This window comes from Alligator mississippiensis, chromosome 2, assembly GCF_030867095.1.
Source record: "Alligator mississippiensis isolate rAllMis1 chromosome 2, rAllMis1, whole genome shotgun sequence".
Lineage (NCBI taxonomy): Eukaryota > Metazoa > Chordata > Crocodylia > Alligatoridae > Alligator > Alligator mississippiensis.
This window is the reverse complement of record NC_081825.1, coordinates 47,080,663-47,100,885: the sequence shown is the minus strand read 5'-3', so window position 1 is coordinate 47,100,885 and position 20,223 is coordinate 47,080,663. Positions and strand designations below refer to the sequence as shown.

Here is a 20,223-nt window from a genome sequence, read left to right as displayed (position 1 = left end):
GACAGTCACAAGGTCCCCCCTCAGGGGAGGACTTCCCTTTGGGCACGCTCCCACTGGTGCCAGGCTGCGGGGCAAGGGCAAGGTGCTGGTGTCTGTGGAGATGCATCAGCACCCCTGTGGGTGTTTTGTTCCCTTGTCCTGGCAGGGCTCAGCAGTGCAGGCAGTTAGCATATGTGGGATCATCTTCCAGCTCAAAACCACACTACCTGCTCACTTCTGGGATGCAGGTGCATTTGTGGATGCTGCTGCACTTTCCCCCTCCTTAGCAGGCAGAGGCACAGCAAGAGGAGGAACAGACTCAGCTGAGCCACTTGCCTCCACCTCTATGTCAGCCTCCTCCAAAGTGCCTTCTGGGGAAGGAGACCTGGCTCAAAGGTAAACTTGAGGGGTGTTGAGCACGAACTCAACTGATTCCCCCTCCTTCCCCAGTATTTCCCTTGCTAGTGTACTGAGATCCAGATCCAGAACCAGCTCTTCTTCTGGCACTGGAAGGCTCAGCATGGGAAGTGTCATAGGGGTGGAATAGGCTGCTGTACTGGTGCTAGTGCTGCTGGTTGTGGTTGTTGTCATGGTGGGGGTCGGGGTGGGTTATGGCTGCTGAGTGTGGAAGGGATGCAGTGTCAGGCACAGGCAGTGGCACTGGCACTGCTCCCCTCTCCTTGCTGCTTGTAGCTGGAGGAAAGAGGCTGTGTTTCAGTTTGGGGGGGGACTTACAGCTCTCCCTGTACCCCATCTTCCACCCCTCCCTGAAGGCTGGCCAGTGTGGCTACCTGCCTTTCCACCATGCTTCATGAGGTGTTTCATATCTTCCTTTTCAAGAAATGTATAAATGTATTTGTGTTCCTATATAAACTCAGCACTGTAGGTCTGGTGCAGGCAAGACATTTCTGAATGCAGTAGAAATATATGTGTCTGTGGGTATAAACTCAAATCTGTACTACAGGCACAGGCAAGAAATTTCTGAATGCGGTATAAATGTGTCTGGATATAAATTCAATAGCTTTGGTGTGGTGCAAAGAATGAATGTATAAAAATAAATATATATTGTAAATTCATATAGTGAGTAAATTCTATAGTAACCCTATCCAATATAAGTATAAATTCAAAAGAATAAATCAATGAATATAATAATAAAATAAAAACACCTACAAGAAAAAGGTATTCTGAAATCCCTCTTGCTAGGGAACAAGCTGGGAATCCTTCAGAAAATTAGTGCTGCTAGCCCTAGTGGTCTGATGGTGAGCTCCTAGAACAGACAGCTCAGTAAGTCACCCAAGGCAGAAAGCAGGAGCAGTTAAAAAAATACTGCCTTTTATGCAGTTTTTCTGTCCCTACCCCATAGCCCAGCTTCCTGGTTGAAACTCAAAATGTTTTGAAGTTTTCAAAATGTTTCGACTTGCCCTGTTTTGTTTTGACTCTGTTTCGACCCTGCATGTTCTGTTTCAACTTTGCTGTTTTGAGGTTGAAATGGCTCGAAACAGCATTGAAACAAAACGGGCAGCAAAATTTCGCACAGCTCTAATATGTAGTATATGTGCCATGCTCTACAGGAAATAGATTGAGTCTTGAGAAGCTGGTGAAACACTTCAGGCGAAATGCTATTTCACTTTATGAACCTATAGAGCATTTTTCTAGCTATCACCTGGCCATTTTTTACTCTGGATTAACACTGGATTTGTGTATAGACTGATAGGTGATAGGTCTTGGACTGGCTGGGCATATAGGTAGTTTATGGCTCAACAACTTTTTGATATAAACTAAGACAACATTGCAACTTAAACTCATGCTGCAATTAGATCTTACCTCTCTGTGGCTCTGCACAATGCAGCATTTCCCTACTACCCATTTTTGGCTACAGGTACAGAGATGGAGGAGTGCCTAATAAATAAATAAACTCAGTGACATAGTCTCTACTTGGAATAGCTTGAAGGCTAGAAAGGGCATCCATATACTGGTGTGTGTGTGTGTGTGTGTGTGTGTGTGTGTGTGTACACACACACACACACACACACACACAAATATAACATTTGTATCATTACTAGTCATGAGTTCTTTTCACTAAGGTTAAAACACTGAAATTGGAGACAGGAAACAAGTATTGTACCCTACACTTCCACAGAAACAACGCCCACTGAGTTACTTGGTCATTATATTATACCTCAGTGAAAACTGCAGAGAAAGGCTCAGCATTTTTTCAAGGAGATATAGTATCTTACTAACTCATTTTTTCTAAAAAAGGAAAAAAAAGGCAAATTCTAACAGACTTTCATCCCTATAGTTCAAATATAAAGTACCATCTGTTCCTATTATGGTGGAGGCTAACACTATTAGACAAAACAGTGCTACTGAGTGAATTTGCAAATCTTCAAGACATTATATCAATAAAAAAAATTGTGAGCGACACCACACTTCTACTCTTTTACAAATCTGGAATGAAGATCTTTTCTTTAACCTAGATTTGTTTTTCACTTATGGACAGAGCTGTCATTTTAGACCTCTAAAAGCATGTATAACCTTTTATAATTGTAATTTGGGATACTTGCAAGTTTAAAAAAATATAGTACAAATACTACAGATAAAAAAATAATTCCTGGACCCTCATAATTCACTGAAAGGAATTTTAAGCATAATATTATATTGCTAGGATAAGGGTTTATGGCTGAGCAGTGGTTTTATATAGCAATGATATGTATTCATCATTTCTGTGGTAGATCAGATCAATACTATTATTTTTGCAATATACTGTTTAATTACTTTAGAAAGCTCTAGCCAAGAAAATAAAATATGCCTAAGAAAATTATTCTGATAATAAAAGCTACCTTTATCTCATGATTATTCACTGTGCTAGCTCTCTAAGGGGGAAAACATTTCATATACCTCCTCTGTTAGTTGAATAATTTATATGCTGTTAGTTATTAAGCAGCAGTTAAATATCTGGTAGAATAATTCTGACAGTCTGCAGCAGTAAGGGGAAAATCAATTAAAAACAGTCATAATGCCTGAATACAGCAACATAAGGTGTTTGATCCTTTTATGAATGGCAGTTGATTGTTCAAGAAAGTATATAATTTATCCACATTTACAGAAGGTTATTTGTATAGCAGAGATTAGGAAAGGTCTCTGCAAGAAGTTCAGGAAACATATACTATATTAATGGCTTGGACACATAACACATTTATATTGCTTTAATCAGTCTTTACACCATTTTAAAAAAGGAGAGAGATTACAGTGTGCAGCCATGCATGAGTATAACTTATTTGAATCTAATGTAATATAGCTCCAGGAAATGACAGGAGTAAAGCTGTATTGGCATAAGTTATACTGGTGTAAACATTGCATGTTCACAGGTATATCAAGGCAGCTTGCTAGAGAGAAACAGGTTATTACTTACCTCCCACTGAACCTACTGATAAGGCACTGTAATAGTGCCTACTGTGAGCAGCTACCCTGGAATAGCTGCTTATTTGTATCTCCAGGTGCTTATGCAGATTTCATCAATGTGCAAAAGTGTTGCAAATTACAATAATGTAATTAGGTCATATGTTCAGATTCTAAGACTGGAACTCAGTTAACCATATCTACTGTTGACAAAAATGTAATTGTTCATTCTCAGTAATCCAGGAAACAATTAAAATAGAGTAGAAATAATATGGATTTTATTTCATTGCTGGTCTGATACTTGCAAATTGGATTGGACATTTTTTCATGAATAGCCTATTCACTGCAATCATAATTATTGCAGTCCCTCAATACAAGGTTGACAGTCTTGCAGTAGATAGGGAAGTCATCAGTGAGTCTGAAGATGACTGAAGAGGCCAATATGAGATCTGCATGTTCGACTTCAACATAGCATACAGTTCCAGAAAAGTGGAGTGGATCTTGGTGATGTTGGATCACAGCTCTTTTCTTTTGTCTCTCTCACCTATTCACCTCCCTAGTGAGGAGAGTCTGCACAAAATGGTTGATGCCTTGTCATATGTCACAAAACCATTGGTGATGACTCAGAGTTTGAGTCTCCCAGGTATTGATATTAATATCTCATTTCTTCAGATTGGCATTCAAGGTGCCCTTGAATCCCTTCTTTGTCCACCTCTAGAATGAACACTGGCAAGCTGGGAGTATAGGATCTGTTCTGGGAGATGACTGTCAAGCAGCCTTATGACATGTCCAGCTCAATGGGGCTGGTGCTACATGAACATGGCCTCAGTTCTGGTGGTGTTTTCCCATTCTTCTTCCAGTTGATATGGAGGATTTTCCAAAGACATCACTGATGGTAACATTCCAAGGTTTTGGATGTTTCCAATAAATTGTCCAGATTTCACACCCATATAACAGGGTAGGAATGACAACACCTTGCTAGATGAGAAGCTTGAATGTCTTTACATGTGCTCTTGGGTGGAGGGGGAGGTGCTTTAATTAGAGCAGCTCTGAGAGCCCCTTTAATTAAAGCACCTACAGAGTCATGAGTATTCAGCATCCCAGTGCTTCAAAATGGTGGCAGGATTGCTTTTATTAATGGTTGTTCAATGAGCTTTAGTTAAAGCACCCCCACCACCATTTTGATGTGCAGGGATGCTGAATACATGTGACATGGAGGCTGATGGAGCATGCTAATCATGGAGACTCCTGGACTGTGCTCGAGCATGCTAATTATATTAACTGGGTCTGCTCTGACATGTACTCATTAGCACACATTGGAGCAGACATCTGGCATGTGTATAGGTGCCCTTTGATTTAGGGTCTGATGTCATGATCATCAAAGACATGATTTCAGAGGTGTCTAAAGGCAACGCTGGCAGATTTTATTTGGTGCTGAATATCATTGTCTCTGTTAACTTTTGGGGAAAGTTGACTACATGGGTTGAGGAAATACTCAATGTTCTCCAAGCATGGCCTTCTAAATGTAATATGTGTGGAGCATCTGGCTGGTTTGGAGTAGGTTGGTAAAATATCTTTGTTTTTGTGAAGTCAAGAGTGAGCATTTCATATGCTCCACAGAAGCATTCAAGACTGTCCAGGAGTTCTTTAATTGAGTGGGCACATACAACAAAGGTGGCAGCATATTGAAGATTAGTAACAGAGGTCTTGGTTATCTTGGATTTGAAATGTAACTGGTTGATAGTAAAATGGTTCCCATTCATGTGATACTGATGCTGATGGAAGTCTGTCTGATGGAAGTCTATCAGCAATGAGATTCAGAATAACTTCAGTAGAGATGAAAAACGTGTTGGTTGCAATCCTTACTTTATTCCAGTTTAATGGTAAGCAGGGTTTATTTGTGAATCATTGCTTAGAATGGTTGCTGTCATGTCATCATGAAAAAATTTGAGGATGGTAACACATTTTGGCAGGTAGGATCTTTCATATGGCTTCTCTGTTGATTGAATCAAAGGCCATAGTTGGGTCAATGAAGGCCACATGCAGTATCAGTAGACACAAAACACCTCATGAATTTGTGAGGGAGAAGGAGTACTGCCAATGGCCCAGTAGTTAGGATAGTCATCTGAGATGTGGGAAACCTCTGCTCAAGGCTTCCTTCTATCTGATTAAAAAGGGGGATATGACTCAAGGTCCCCCCACTTAACTGCCCTATTAATCAGGCTTAAATATTTTTTGTAATAGGAACTAGAACCCAGATCCATCTTGTCTCAGATGGGTGCACCAAGCACCATTGTGTAAAATGATTCTTTCTAACTGATTCAACCATTATTTAAATATTTTATATGAAGTGGAACAGCTTCAACAGGAGAGAGCCCATTTCAGCACACATTTTAGACTGGTAATTAGGGCTGATAATTACTGGGTTACAGTGTATAAGTAGGCCAACTTCTTTTGCCTTGCTGATCTTGTGAAGCAATTCCTTTGGTTTTATTACAAACACCTCAGACTAAAACAAAATATTTTGTTTGACCTATATCTTTCTTTTCAATTCACTGCAAAATTTTTTTTTTGGGGGGGGAGGATGTTTCCGATATACTGAGTTGTTTAAATTCAGTTTTCTCACTGACAAATTAAATTATCTTCATGCTTCTATACTTAGGAATCTATTATCAATGTGTCAGCATTATAAATTGGTTTAAAACTGACCTGTGGTGATTGAAATAGGCATAGGTTAGAGTGATGATGGTGGAAATCATAATTACAAATAATTACAAATATGATTGTGGGTATGAATATAACAACATGGTTTTATAGTTTTCCCTAGTGGAAAAGATAGGAAAGTCTAGTGCAATTAGTTGAGGTGTTAAAGAACTTGGTGAGCTACTCTTCTTAGCAACTAGGAAGTGGTAGCTTTTTTTATGAAGAGGACCAAACATTTAATCCAAATTGAAATGCAATTTGTTCTGTATTTAACCTAGAATTTGTAAAACTTTGAAATTTGAAGGTTTTGTGAACTGCTTATCTATATGCGTAATTGAAGAGTAAAGTGTGAGCCGTTCACCACCCTCATGACTTAAATTTTTATTTTCTAGTGATGATTTAATTTCAGAGGTGTAACATGTGAAGAACATATCCAGGGCAGCCCTCTCTTACCCTTCCTGTCACTCCTCACCTCCTTCTGGCTTCTGTATGAGGCAGCATGCTGAAGCAGTAGCATGGGCAGTGCGTCACTGAGTGCAAGGAAGTCTGGAAACTGTAGTTCTCTAGAGTGGCAGTGGAGTTTGCTGCTGCTGGGGAGCGGGGAATTTTACCCCATTTTTTGCCAACAAAGTCCATATCAGGAGGACAAAAAAAGGTAGATGTTGGCAACCAAAAATGGGGCTAACTCTACCCCCATCCCATGCCCCTAAATAATATAAATGTTTCCATTATTCTCTAGTACATTCTCTTTTCTTCAGTATCTAAACAAAATACAAAGCATAAGTTCAGACTTTCAAAAAGCCTCTGGTGAAAGTACTCTAACTTACTAAGCTTTACTCAAAGCACTGTAAGTTAGAGCAGAAGCAAACCAAACAGATGTTCATTTTTTGGGGGGGGAAGGGGGGGGATGACACAGACTGCCTCCACTGGCCACTGGGGACACTCCCACATGTCAGAGAGGTCCCTCTCCCCCAGCTCCACCTCCCACTCTGGCAACTCTCAGCACTGGCTGAAAGGGGAAGAAGAGGGATAACAGACCTCCCCACTGCAAGGTCTCCCCCACAACTTTCTGGCTAGGGGCTCAGGGACAATTTGGGGCTCAACAACTTGCTGGGACCATTCTAGTTATTCATTTCATGTACTGAGTCCAAGGTATAGCCTAAAGGAGGGAAGAGTCAGAAATAGTACTAATACTATGGCCATTTAACATGTGTTAGAAAAGTCTTTGATCAAACAAGCCACAGAGCTAGAATCCATTGTCTAACCTTTAATATTCACTTTTAACTCCAGTGATGTTCCATGCATTTTGACATATTGATATTTGTCCCAGTTATCCATATCTAAGTCTGACCCTGTGAATGATAGCTGTACAGATGGAGAATGAGGAAATATACATCATTTCTATGTTTGGAGTATCTGCCCTGGCTTATAATGCCAAATTGATTAAAATTTCTGAAGCTAAATATGGCCATGACTTCATCTTCTTCTCTTTGTAGTAAGACTAGAAAAGAAAAAAAATATTCAGCCATCATGCCATAAACTGCATTTTTAAAAGCAACTATTACATTGTGCTAGCACATTTTTATTTCTTTTCAACTTCCCTTGATATTTTTGCACTTCACTGAGCACCAAATGATATATTCAGTGAATTTGAATTTTGACTTTTTTCACCATGATATTTTAGGTTTATTTTAAAAACAAAAGTTTGATCTTGATTTCCATTTAAACTAAAGCACCTTTATTCAGCCAAAATGATATAAAAGTTTTGTGTAAATGCAAATTTATCCCAAATTTTATTAACTGTGACTGCAAAATAGATTGAAATTAAACTATATCAATGATTTTGAAGCTGTTCAATATTTTCCTTATCCAAAGTCAGATTATCATGACAAGCAATTCAGAAATAGAAAGTGTTGCCCATAATAAGCATCACAACCTAATGGGTTTGGTTTTGCAATGCTTGTGTCTATGAGGTACCCCCCAGATCTGTGAGTGGGGTGGCAGCAGGGGCGGGTGTAGGCACGGGCTGTATGGTTCAGGCTTCGGCTGCCTGCCCTGTTGCCCTCCCCTGGGGCCTCTGCAGTCCAGCGACTGTGACCTGATGATGCAAGGCAGAGCAGGGCTGTGCATAGATGCCTTGCCAGAGCAGCACAGAGCTCACACCAGCCAGCAGGTTCCCTGAACGGCCCCATTCTGCCCTGCAGTGCTGGGTCACACTCACTGGGCTGTGTAGGCCCTAGGAGAGGACAACAAGGTGGGGAGCCTGAGCCTGCAATGGGCAACCTGCACCCACTCCTGTCCTACACACAGATCTGGGGGGCATCAGTCCTCCCTGCCCCCTGGGAGTGTGTGGAGCAGCAGGGAGCCACCCCCACTCCCCTGGCTCTAGTCCGCAGGAGGCAGGCAGCAGAGAGGAGGAGCTGGGCTGCACACTCCATTCACCTGCAGTAGCTACTGACTCCTGTGGATGCCAGAAAGGTTTGGGCACTGCTGGAGGGGCAGTGGGCAGAGGGTTACAGACCCTGGTCTTTGGCTCCATAGCCCTGGCAGGGCTGGTGAGAGACATGGAGCTGGGGGTGGGAAAGAGAGGGGAACCACCAGGGCTGAGGGGGCTGTGGTTGGGGAGTGAGGGGCACAAGGATGGCCAGGGGCTGTGGGGGTGGGGGAGTGAGGGGTACCAGCAGGGTTGGGAAGCTGTGGCTTGGGACTGAGGGGCCTGGACCTGCATTCTGTGAGCTAAGGGGCAGGGGCAGCTCTGATTTTGCGTTATAGAAAACTAAAATCAAATATCAAAGTCTATAGGTATTTAGAATGTATTTTATTATTGTGATTGAGGTTCCAAATTGCTTTAAATTGTAAATATATCAGTAATATATTTTGTTTCACTTATACCTATATATATAGTGGCCTTTCATTTTAATCACAGATTTGGGGGGGTTTAGGAGAGAATTTGTGATTTTTTATTATCGGGGAAAACCAGAATACCTAGTCATCACCACAAGTCCACACCTGGTTACTCTCACAAATAGGAACTAATTTCTTTACATAATGATCCTTTCTGTTCTCTCATCAGGTCAGGTAATAGTCCATTCTATTCCTTCATAGCAGTGCAATCAGGCAGTTCCAGCATTCATCAGTGGAAGGTCCACGAGGCACCTATCTAACACTTTTACCTTGTACTAACTTATGGCTCACCTACTTATCTCTCTCAGTTCATAACCGTGTGATTCCTCAATTAACTGTCTGTCATATACCAGTTTATTCACTCAATCAATTATCATCCTTACCCCTCAGTGAATAATCTATAGCTTGCCAGCTCATCGACTTAATCAATGATCCTCGTAATTCAACATTTAATAGTCCATTCCCCACTGGCACCTTAACTCAATCAACTTATCTTCTTGTACTTTAGCAGTTAGTCATTTTACTGCCCACAGTCTCATTGGTGCACTCACCTATCTTCTGAGGAAAGCTTACCCTGTCTTCCCTGATCTCATCTCATTCACTGGCTTCATCTATTCCCTCCAGCTGCACCTCTGCAGTGGGACTTCTCTTCTCTGACTCCATTTCTAGCCTTGGCTCTGGCTCTGGCTAGGGCTCCAGCTCCAGTTTTGGCTCCGGCTCTGCATCTCCACACAGATCGCATGATACTCAGACTTCCCATGCCTTCTACTACTGGGGTATCAGCAGCCCCTTTTGAGCCTCTGGTAGAACTCCCAGGATCTGGGAGTGGTCACCTGCCACCTGTGCCAGCACTTCCAGTCCCCGTCAGCATCTAGTCAGCTGACAACACATCTCTGGACCCAGCACCGCAACACCCTCTTCCCTGAGTAAGTCTCCAGGACAGCGCCAGTCCAGCTGGCATGCAAGGACTGTAACGAGGCACAGAACTGGTACCTTGTTACAGTTTGCTACTTGCTCATGCAGAGGAAGCCTGGGATCATGGCATTGGCTATATGGCATGATTGCGATCTGATCCCTGATCCCCAAACTGCACCTTTTACCATGCCTGCATCACATGGTAGGAGATGTGATTCTTGGGATTATGAATCAGATCCCATCATGCCTTTAATTGAACACTTGTAGAGTTAGGGAAATAATGTGTCCATACATATGTTCTCTAATTTTAAAGCAATTTACTTTGACCTTGCTCACATCCTTTTCCTGTTCTCCTTTTGTGAAAAATTAAATTAAAATTTACTGTTATATGAATGCATACTTCAATTTGAAATACTCATTGAAATGGAATAATAACATTAACATGAAATGTGTTTGTGCACTCATTCAGTTAGGGAACAGTAGCAATACCATGTGAGAAATCATTATTAGTCAGCTTTAATAGCAAACATTGAAAAATCATTCAGATCTACTCATAAACAGTTCAGAGTTAAAACAATCATGAACAAAACAATTCATGAAATATTCTAAACAACAAATGTGAGCAAATAATATGTAGGTTCCTTAGATATTTTCTGAGTACAGCGCAAACTTAACTCAGCACAAAACTATTTTTAAAAAATTGGTCCTTTAGTTATAGACAGAAAATCTGGGTTCCATTCTTGGTTTTTCTGCATACTTGATGTTTTGCTTTGAGTAGAATGCTTAGATTAAAAGGAGCCTCTGATGAATAGCCAGTGACAAATTTAAGACATCTTGGACCAATTCAAGAGGTCCTTTTCTTAACTCTTAGTTTAATTATAGTTGAAATGGTTAAAACAAGATGGCTAGCATATTGTTAATTCATTCATGCTTGTTGTGTACCCTCTGGAATGTCTACTTTTTGAATAATTTTATATTAAGAATAAAGCCTGAGATTTGTGAAGGTTTTAGAGGACTAGATTTCATTTTCAAAGGTATTGCTAGGGCTAAGTACAGACAGTCAGAAAAGCCTGAGGCTGAATAGATACAATCCCCATAGGTTAGTCTAAACTGCATAGATTGAACTGATAAGCAAGTGAACAGACATTCACTTTTGATTCCAGAAATGCAGACACATGCCTGCAGTGGCCCAGGTCAGAAGCTGGAGGCGGGGAGAGGGGACACTAGAGTATGTCTCCCTTACTGGCTGGAGAAAACAGCTTGGGCCAAGGCTAGCCCACCCATCCTGCAAGAGCAGTGTTGTAGGGGAGGTTCAAAGCTTCCTGGGATGCTGGGGAATTGGAAGTTAACTTGAATCTAGAGGGGATCTAGGACAGACCAATTTAACATGAATCAGTTCAGTCTAATACTATATCCATGCAGATTTATCTTAAACCTGTTTTAGCCATTTTGGAAGCATTTTATGTACACTGAACTTTTGTTGTGTTATAGATTTGAATTGGTTTCTGAACATTTAGTCTATGAACAGACATTACACATAAACTGGTTTAAATGATTAGAAACTGGTTTAAACCTATAACAGAACAATCATTTTGTGCACATAAACCACTTTGAAAATGGATGAAACTGGTTGGAGATAAACCTGGTTGAATGTAGTATCAGACATCAGATTTGGCTCAAACCAATTTATGCAATGTCTGTTCCAGACCCCTTGCTGGTTTAAGTAACATCAGATTCCCCTAGCATCCCAGCATGCTCTCTGGGCTGGACAGGGCTCTCTGCTCCACAGCAGAGCTGGCCCTTTCCCTCTTCTTCCTGGCTGCAGCTCCAGCAGAGACTTGGAGGCACAGCAGGGTTTGCTGGTTTCCTTGTGCTGCCCCCCCCCCCCCCCCACACTGTTTAAGCAGGGATCCCTTCCTTGTCTTTCCCACAGTATGGACCATAGCCAGCATGTGGTATGCTAGTTAATGTTGAGACATGTCTGTGTAAGGCAGATAGGACAGAGTCCACTTAGGGCTTTTTGGAGCTAATCAACATCAGCTGGTAATGTTCCTTCATTCTTTCCTTTGGAAAAAGTTGTTTAAGAAGAGCTTGGACTAATGATCAAGGCTTTGTTTTCTGATGGGTTGCTAAATGCTGATAACAGAGCTGATAAATACTCTGTTATCAGGAACATCCTGCCGGGGCCTGGCCACACCCTCCTCAGCTCAGCCCTGTAGAATGGAAGGGAGAGCTGCTCTAGCATACCCTGGCTTCTAGCTTCAGCCACTGCAGGCATGTGCTAGCATTCTTTTAGTCCAGAGGGGATGCCTGTATGGTTACAAACTGATGTAGCCTAGCCAGGTTAGACTGACCTGCAAAGATTGAATCAATTCTGGCCTAGGCTTTTTGAATGTCTGTCCCTATCCTTATACCAGTTTATGGTTAATTTTTGTCCTGAGCCTAGGAGTGCAGCTCCCACTGACTCTCATTTTCATTTACATTGCTTTTTTACTAAGGGTTAGATCCAATAGTTGATGCTACTTCGCTTGCATTTTAAGCATCTGACCCTTGGAGTGAAATGCAAACCCCAAAGTTAGGTAGTGAGCAGAATTCACTCTTTTAAAGTGAAATAATGTGAAGAGGTGATACTGCCAATCTTTTCTCATTGAATTGTCCATTGGTTGGAGCACTTGCATAAGAAATGGGATCACTAGGTTCAGGTTGCGTCCTCAACTTGAGAAAACATAAAACCAATATTGCCCATGGACCTTTCTCCAGGGATTATTTGTTGTTAATCCAATAACTGTATATTGTAAAAACCTCAAACAGTTATGGGAGCAGGGACTGGAACCTTGTGTCCCTGATTCTGGGTAAGAATCATTATCTATTAGGCCAGTGGTGCTCAACCCTCAGCCCACAGGCCAAATCCAGCCTACAGAGCCATGGCATTCAGTCTGCATGGTTCTTCACAGGTCAGGAAATTTTGGTGGTGGGGAGAGCAGTGGCAATTAATATAGCCACTCCTCCCTTGCCAAATTCCCTAATCCTACATGAGACAGAAAATTTGTTCTGGACTATGTTCCCTTCTCCCCGTGTGGCTAGACAGGGGTTTGGCCACATATCCTTTACCTGTGTGGCTGGATTGGTGCCCAGCTAAACCCACTCACCCCACATGGCTGGATCAGGGCCATGCTGTCTCCAATAAGGCCCTACCACGTCCACTAGATTAGGCCCACTGGCTGGATATGGCCCATTGATGAACCAGGCACCACCCACCCAACCCATGAGTTGAGTACCACTGTGTTAGGCTATAGAATCAGCTTCCCTTTTGCTTGTATCTAGACTTGAGTTAGTTTTTGAAAATAAAATTTGGCCAACTAAATCACATAGAGTTTACAAATCTGAACAGCAATAGTGGGCCTGTTGCGTGGACAATAAAGGAGAAGGGGAAAGGATAAAATAGGAAACTTTCTTATCTGCGGTCAGTGGAAACAGCTCTCGGCCTCTCTTTTCCTAATGCTGTACACTATGTAGAAGCAGCAGCAGAAGTGAGAGGTGAAGAAGTCCTTTTCATTGGCTTATCTGTGGGGTGATGGGAACATGATGTAGCTTACAGCATTTAGCATGTAATTTCCTCCTCTTGTTACAAATGACACACCACTCCCTTAAGGGGAACATGATGTTGGGCAAGATCCCACATAGCTTTATTTCAGCCGCCCATTGAATCTAGTGAGGTGTTCCAGTCACCTCAATTTCCTCATGTCCCTTAGTCTATTTCTCCACTGCTTAAGGGTTTTGGCAAAGTGCAAAGGTGTGGCAGCTCTTCTACCTTCAGAAAACAGGCATTTTCCAATCTCTTCTCATTACAAATAAATAATTTTAGAAGTCTAATAGGCATTATGAATACATTATTGCATGAAAAGTAACTGAGTTTTTTGTTAACTAAATGTCAAATTAAAAAAAAAAAATGAGTTGCAAATCCTGCAAAGGTTTTCTTTTATACAGATGCAAGCATAATATATCTCTCTCTTTTATCTATAGATGGAGTTTATTAAGAGGCATTTTTTCTAGTAATGCAGAGACCAGTGTAATTTTTTCTGGTTAGCAATACATTCCAATATAATAATAATGCTTTACAACCTCTTTCAAATAGTATTTAAAGTTAGGAGTCAATTCTGAACTGTTTTATGTGTGTATGGACCTTTTGTGTTGAGATTCCTGCATCCAAAGGATCACAGAACACTATGATCTGCTTGCAGGAAACAAGTTCTACTTGCATTGGGATCTGTGGGTACTAAAACTGCATGACTGGGGTCTTAGAATTCAAGTAGCTTACATCTTCAGAATTCCCAAGAGCATAACAATTCTTTATTTCTCTAGTATGTGTGTTTATCTTGGAAAAAAGATATTAACAACTTCAAGATACGTTTACATTTTGAGGAGAAACCGTGAATTTCCAATGACCCAAGTAGATGTAAAATGGGAAAATAAATGTACAATTAGAACTATTTTAACTACAAGTTAACACCTTCTGGTACCCAATTATTCTTTCTTTTCACTGCAGAATGGAAAGCTGTTCAGTAAAACTTACTAGAGCAGGTTATGTTTTTCTCCTCTGACTTTACCAGATTTGGAGATACCTTCAATCTACTGAATTCCTGAGCTTGATTTTCTTCATAACTTCTAAGATGGGTAATTTGGAGAACTATATTGTATTTACTATATTATTATATTTGATATATGGGACAAAATCACTGTAAGAGTGATCATAATGAGTCTCCCAGTATTAACAAGTACTTGACTGAGTTAGAATATTGTTGGATGCAGAATAACAGTATAAAAAATAAATTCCATCATCTCCCAAAATGTTTCAGCCTTCACACAAGAACTAAGACAATAAATATAGGTTATATTTAACTTTTATTCTCTACCATCAAAGATAACCAATTACTCATCTTGTTTTTAAAATAACACGAATGGACTCTGTGCTCTGAGAGCAGTGTGGAAAACATTTAATGAAGCATTTTGAAATTTGGTTTTTGTTCCAATTTAAAATGAACTCTCAAATTTCCAGTTTCTCCTCTGGCTACATGGTCATTCATGTGGCACGTTGCCCAGAGCCATGGAGTTGTGGTCGTCAAATCAGAAACACTCTGTATAACGGGTGGCCCAAGGGCCAGCCCATCCTACCCCACAGAACCTGCAGCCACAGGGGGCCCCACAGCTAATGGGCCCTACAGAGCCAGGCAGAGAGACCATGGCCCCTCCCACATTTGGTGGTTGCTGCCACATTTGCAGTGTAGCCCACCCACCCACTCAGTTGGTTGGATGTTTGTTTAACTGTTCCAGCCAGAAATTCTGGCTGTCACCCTTCCCCACATGTCTGGTGTGCTGACACATTCATTTACTGGCCTAAGTCTGCTGTGTGATGGGAAAGGGGGCCCTGCACCCTGTTATGTTCATCTCTGCTGACAGATCAGGAGGCCCCAAAACTATATCTTGTAGGAGGCCAAAAAATTGTGGGTTGGCTCTGGGTGGCTCTGTAAGTGTAGGCCTTAGGAGTGATGATATTTCTGACTGATCCATTCTATCTGGGTGAGCCCCAGAAGCCCACGAGTCTTGAATTCTGAAGCACTCCTCCATGGAATTATGAAAGACATGTAGAGCTGTCAGGAACTTATCATTTTTTTTTTTTTTTATGTTCTATTGAACACCTAAAATGTTCTGATTTAATAGAATTGGGGGATTTAAATGAAAACACATTTTGCTGGATTTTTTTTTTTTTTTTAACAGCTCTAGTATTTACTTTCATCACTATACTACTTAACATGAGCCAACATTCTGAAATCAATTGCCCAAACTGACCAAACTCAAAAAGAGATTGGCAATGATTTGGTCAGTGTATTTAAATATGTTACTCCACTTCACTTTCTAAAAAGGATGTGTATTGAAAATAGAGTAGCTGTTTAAATGTGTCATCATTTTCACAATATAAAATTAAAGATCATGTGAAATAGACAGCATTATTAGGCATAACTGGAAAACATTGAGAAATATTTTGGCAATTATTTATTTAGAACTTACTTCACTTTAGCAATGTCCATTCATCTTTTATATTTATTCTCTATCAAAATCCACATGACTGAGTTTTATTGATGTGAACATTCAAAGATAATAAATTTCAAAATCAATCAAATCTTAAACTGTAGATGCAAGAATTACCACTGGATTCTTTCCATTCATATATTAAGGAAACAAAGACTACCAATTTACCTGACCTAGAGATGTGCATCAAATACTTGTATTGATCAATAAGTGTTCAAGACACAGTTAAACATTACAACGGGGGAAGGGGAATCTTGAAATATTTTCAAATAGTGAATAACACTGAGGAAATCATGATTTTTTTCAAGATATTTTGAAGGCATTAGAGGGATAAATTTCAATAAATAAATTCAACATATAGAGCAGCTCAGTGGAAGGCCACGTTTAAATATATGGATCTCAAACAGAAAGTGATCAAAATTTTAAATGTCTATAGCCTCAGACATTGAGAGAGGTTCCCTATGGTAGGGGAGAATCCATTACATGAAATTCTGGCACAACCCAACTGAACAGACAGTTCCAAAATAGTGAACTCTGCAACATTGTATTCTGCTTGGGGGTATCCATTGTTCTGTGTAAGTACAGAAAATTAAAAATAGTGTAACATAACACTAGTGGGCTGAATATGAACAAACCCTTGAACAAAGATTTGTGTATATATTTTTATATAGAAATGGAACATAAAAATGTTTCCAAATAATGTGAATTTGCAGCCTCTTTGTTTTTCATCTTGCAGTGTTAATAATATTTTACTAATCGAATTCAAATACTATTATTTTGAAAGGTCTTGATGATGTTTTCAGTTTTTATTAACCCAATCATAAATGCTTATCTTTGTTAATAAGTGAAAAACAAATAAAATCTCAGAGAGAAAAAGTGTCTTTAAAAGAGAGACCCAGATTGTAACTGTTGTTTTTAAGTCTGTATCAACTTGTGGAGCTTTCTCTGTAAACTAGGGCCATGTGTAGACATTTGGGGAAGTTAGGGAGAGGTTGTATCATGTTTAAAATGGCCACCCAATCTAATTTAATTTACTCAGGTGTGGATCTCACATGAGTTAGGTGGATCTATGTGTGAAGTGTACAGAAGTTCAGGACTGGTGAATTGGTCCAAAATAGCTAACCTTATCCCAGTAAATTGTACCTCTGAGGTAGTCTAACTTAGCTTGGGTCCAGTGAGACCAATCAAACTGAACTGTACAGTTGTCAGTGCGATCCCAGAGCTAGGAAAGCCCAGCTGCTTCCCCAGCCCCAGGGTTGTACTTTTCCTACCCCTCCATGGCACTGGGCTATTTTTAGCCCCCTAGCCCCTCCCTCCCACCCTCAGATGGACAACGCCCCCATGGATCAGGCACACCCCTCTACAGCTCATCAAGTCCCCATCACACAAACTGCTCCTGTTGTTGGTTTTATCAGTGTTTTCCAAAGACAGGACCTGAGGAAGTAAGTCAGGGTAGAGGAGGGAAGGGGAAAAATGGGGGCTAGGTTTGCCAGGGAGTTGTTTGCCTGGGAGTAGGGGGATTAAAAATAGCCATATATCCTTGGGGATGGGGGAGAGAGCCCCTCTGCCCCTTCCACCCTCTCCCCATCTCCCTGGGAGTCCTCCTGATTGTGCAAAACCATCTCAGACCCCAGCAACTCCCCCATGGACCCTGCCTGACCCCTGATGCCTCCCTCATCCCACTCATGGATCCCTTGATTTCCACCCCCACCCAACCAGAGCCTGCTGCCTCCCCATCCCTTCAACCCTCCTGCTATTCCTCCTATACCATCTCACATTAGCTTGGGTGGATATGTTTAATGCAATCTAACCTCCTCCTAACTTCCCCAAATATCTGTACACAGCCTTAGTCTTTCATTAGCATGGCTTCACTTCCTTCTCTAACTTCCAGCATTGATTCATTAAACAATAGAAGATGTACAGTGATAGAGAAGGATGTTGGTCTGTCTAGAACATTGATCAATATATATATTGCTTATAAAAAGGCTTTGCTAAACCATGGCCAGAGTCAGCAGTGGCAGCAGTGATGCCTCACAGTTGAGGATGATCACTTCCACAGGTCAAGTAAAGTGTTGTAGATGAGTCCATTGAGGGCTAAGGGGCTGGGGGGGGGGGCTGGAGGAGGGGGATATGGGGGTGGAACCCCACTGTCTCTGCCCGCTCCCTCAGTACCCCCAGCCATTCCCTTTTCTTTTTTTTTTTTTAAGTGATAGTGCCTGAGGTTGCAGAGGTAGCCATGGGAGCCTGGGGGTACAAGTGAGGGGTGTGGTTGGGTGAGGCAGCCACTGGAGGGGGGGTGAAGCATCTGGCAGAGGATGGGAACAGGTGGGTCAGCAATTGGGGAGCTGGGGTGGGGCATGTGGGCCTTGCAGGGGGGGGACGTAGCCCCTGTGTGGGGTATGTAGCCCCTGTTGGGGGGCCATAACCCCTGTGTGGGGGCTGTATCCCCTGTGTGGAGGCTGTGGTCCCTGTGTGATGGCCATAGCCCTTGTGGGAGTGTGGCAAATTATATTCACGTATTCATGAATTCATGAAACATGTATTTAAAGTTCACTTTATTATTATGATAGAGATGCTGGTAGGCTTCCACATTGCTTTAACACTGTAGATATATCAATAAAACATTGCCCAACTGATCACTGTCTCTCTATCTGTCTTTATAGTGGTCTTTTGTTTTAATTGTGGAGGAATATGGATTTTGGGGTATTTTACAGAATGACTTTGGGATTTTTTTTTTATCAGGGATTTTTCAGTTTTCCAATAGGGAACATCAGAATTCCTGCTAGGGAGGCCAGTGGCAGAACCCTGCCTGCTCAGAGCTGGCACCTTGGGCCCAGCTGGAGGTGGCTCTCCTCCTTGCCAAATGAGGCCAGGAGGACATGCTTTGACAGTTCAAAGCAGGCCAGAACATGTTCTGGGTGATGGCTACGCAGATGGCTAGGCAGGGGGCACACAAGGCAGTAGGGCTGCACAGAGGCCAACTCTGCAGCCACAGCCTACTGGCTGTGCAGCCCCCATCCAGGTGTGATGGGTGCACAGCAGGTCATAGCCCCCACTGCCAGACAGCTGCAGTGGGTAATGGGTGCAGGGAACTCTCAGAGCTCCTTCAGCAGTCCAGCTGGCACAAGGGGTAGTGTCACCAGGTTCCAATTGACTGAGCCCCAGAAGCTCCTGAGAGCAAGTAGCCCTGAGCTATTTGCCTGGGCAGCTTTTTGTACTGCTGGGGCCAGGACAGGGCAGCTTTTTATACTGCTAGGGACAGCACAGGTGTCAAATATTTTAGGGTCATTATTATTGTTAATAAGATAGATGTAATTCCTTCTTTACTAGAACTAATAGTTAGCTTTTAAAGGTTCAGATTTTGTTTGAGGGCTGGATAAGTATTTGGACAGACTTTGTCTACTTCCATTCTTTCAAAATAAGTAATGCCTATCCTATGCATTGGTGCCGTTTTTACCTTTTCTCCCCACAGTTACCAGGTCACTCCTCTAAAAGAAGTTTACCAAAGTTAGTCATCAGAATTGGCAGTTCAAATATGCCTTATTTTAAATAGTTAGAACTAATTTTCCAAAATTCAACAGTTTCTCTTAAAACACCATTATGGTATTTTTCCTATTAACTTAAGATGCATTTTTTTTTCTTGAAGAGTATAATTTTGGAACATTAATTAACTTCAACACTTTGACAAAAACACATATTTTACTTAATTTCTTCTGAACTGATATTTTTTTTACATGCTTAATTCAAATTATCATAATGTCAGGATCACCCTAATTAGGACCCACTGATTCACATAACCTTTCTGCCTTGTGCTTATTCTATTGATCCTTTAGATATTTTTTCCTAAGTGTCATTTATATATACATGTGTGTCTCACTTTATACATTTGAGCAGTGACTTCAATGGAACTATTCTAAAGTCCTATTTTTTAAAAAATGATAAAGTTAGTGAAAACTCTCCCAGTGATACTAGCATATCATAAATCAAATTCCCTGCAGATATAGTTTACTATGTATGTAAGTCCTGGAAGAATCAAAACCTCAATCTATTTTGGTGAAATTGGGTGAAAAAGGATGAAATGCAAAGTGGGGAAAAAAGGAACTGGAAAGGAACTATTTCTTATCCTTGGTAAAAGTCTTTTTTATGATTTGGGAAGGTAGAAGTAGGTTCAGATACCTACTGTGGCCAAATTACTACACCTGTGCGAAGCTTCAGGTGGTGATTCAATTCAGAGGA

The 20,223-nt window shown here is 41.3% G+C and overlaps 1 long non-coding RNA gene across 1 annotated transcript in view; it reads left to right on the top strand.

The window, feature by feature from the left end:
- Positions 1-20,223, top strand: part of LOC132248316 (uncharacterized) — an 89,625-nt gene that overhangs the window by 10,553 nt on the left and 58,849 nt on the right. The window lies entirely within an intron of this gene.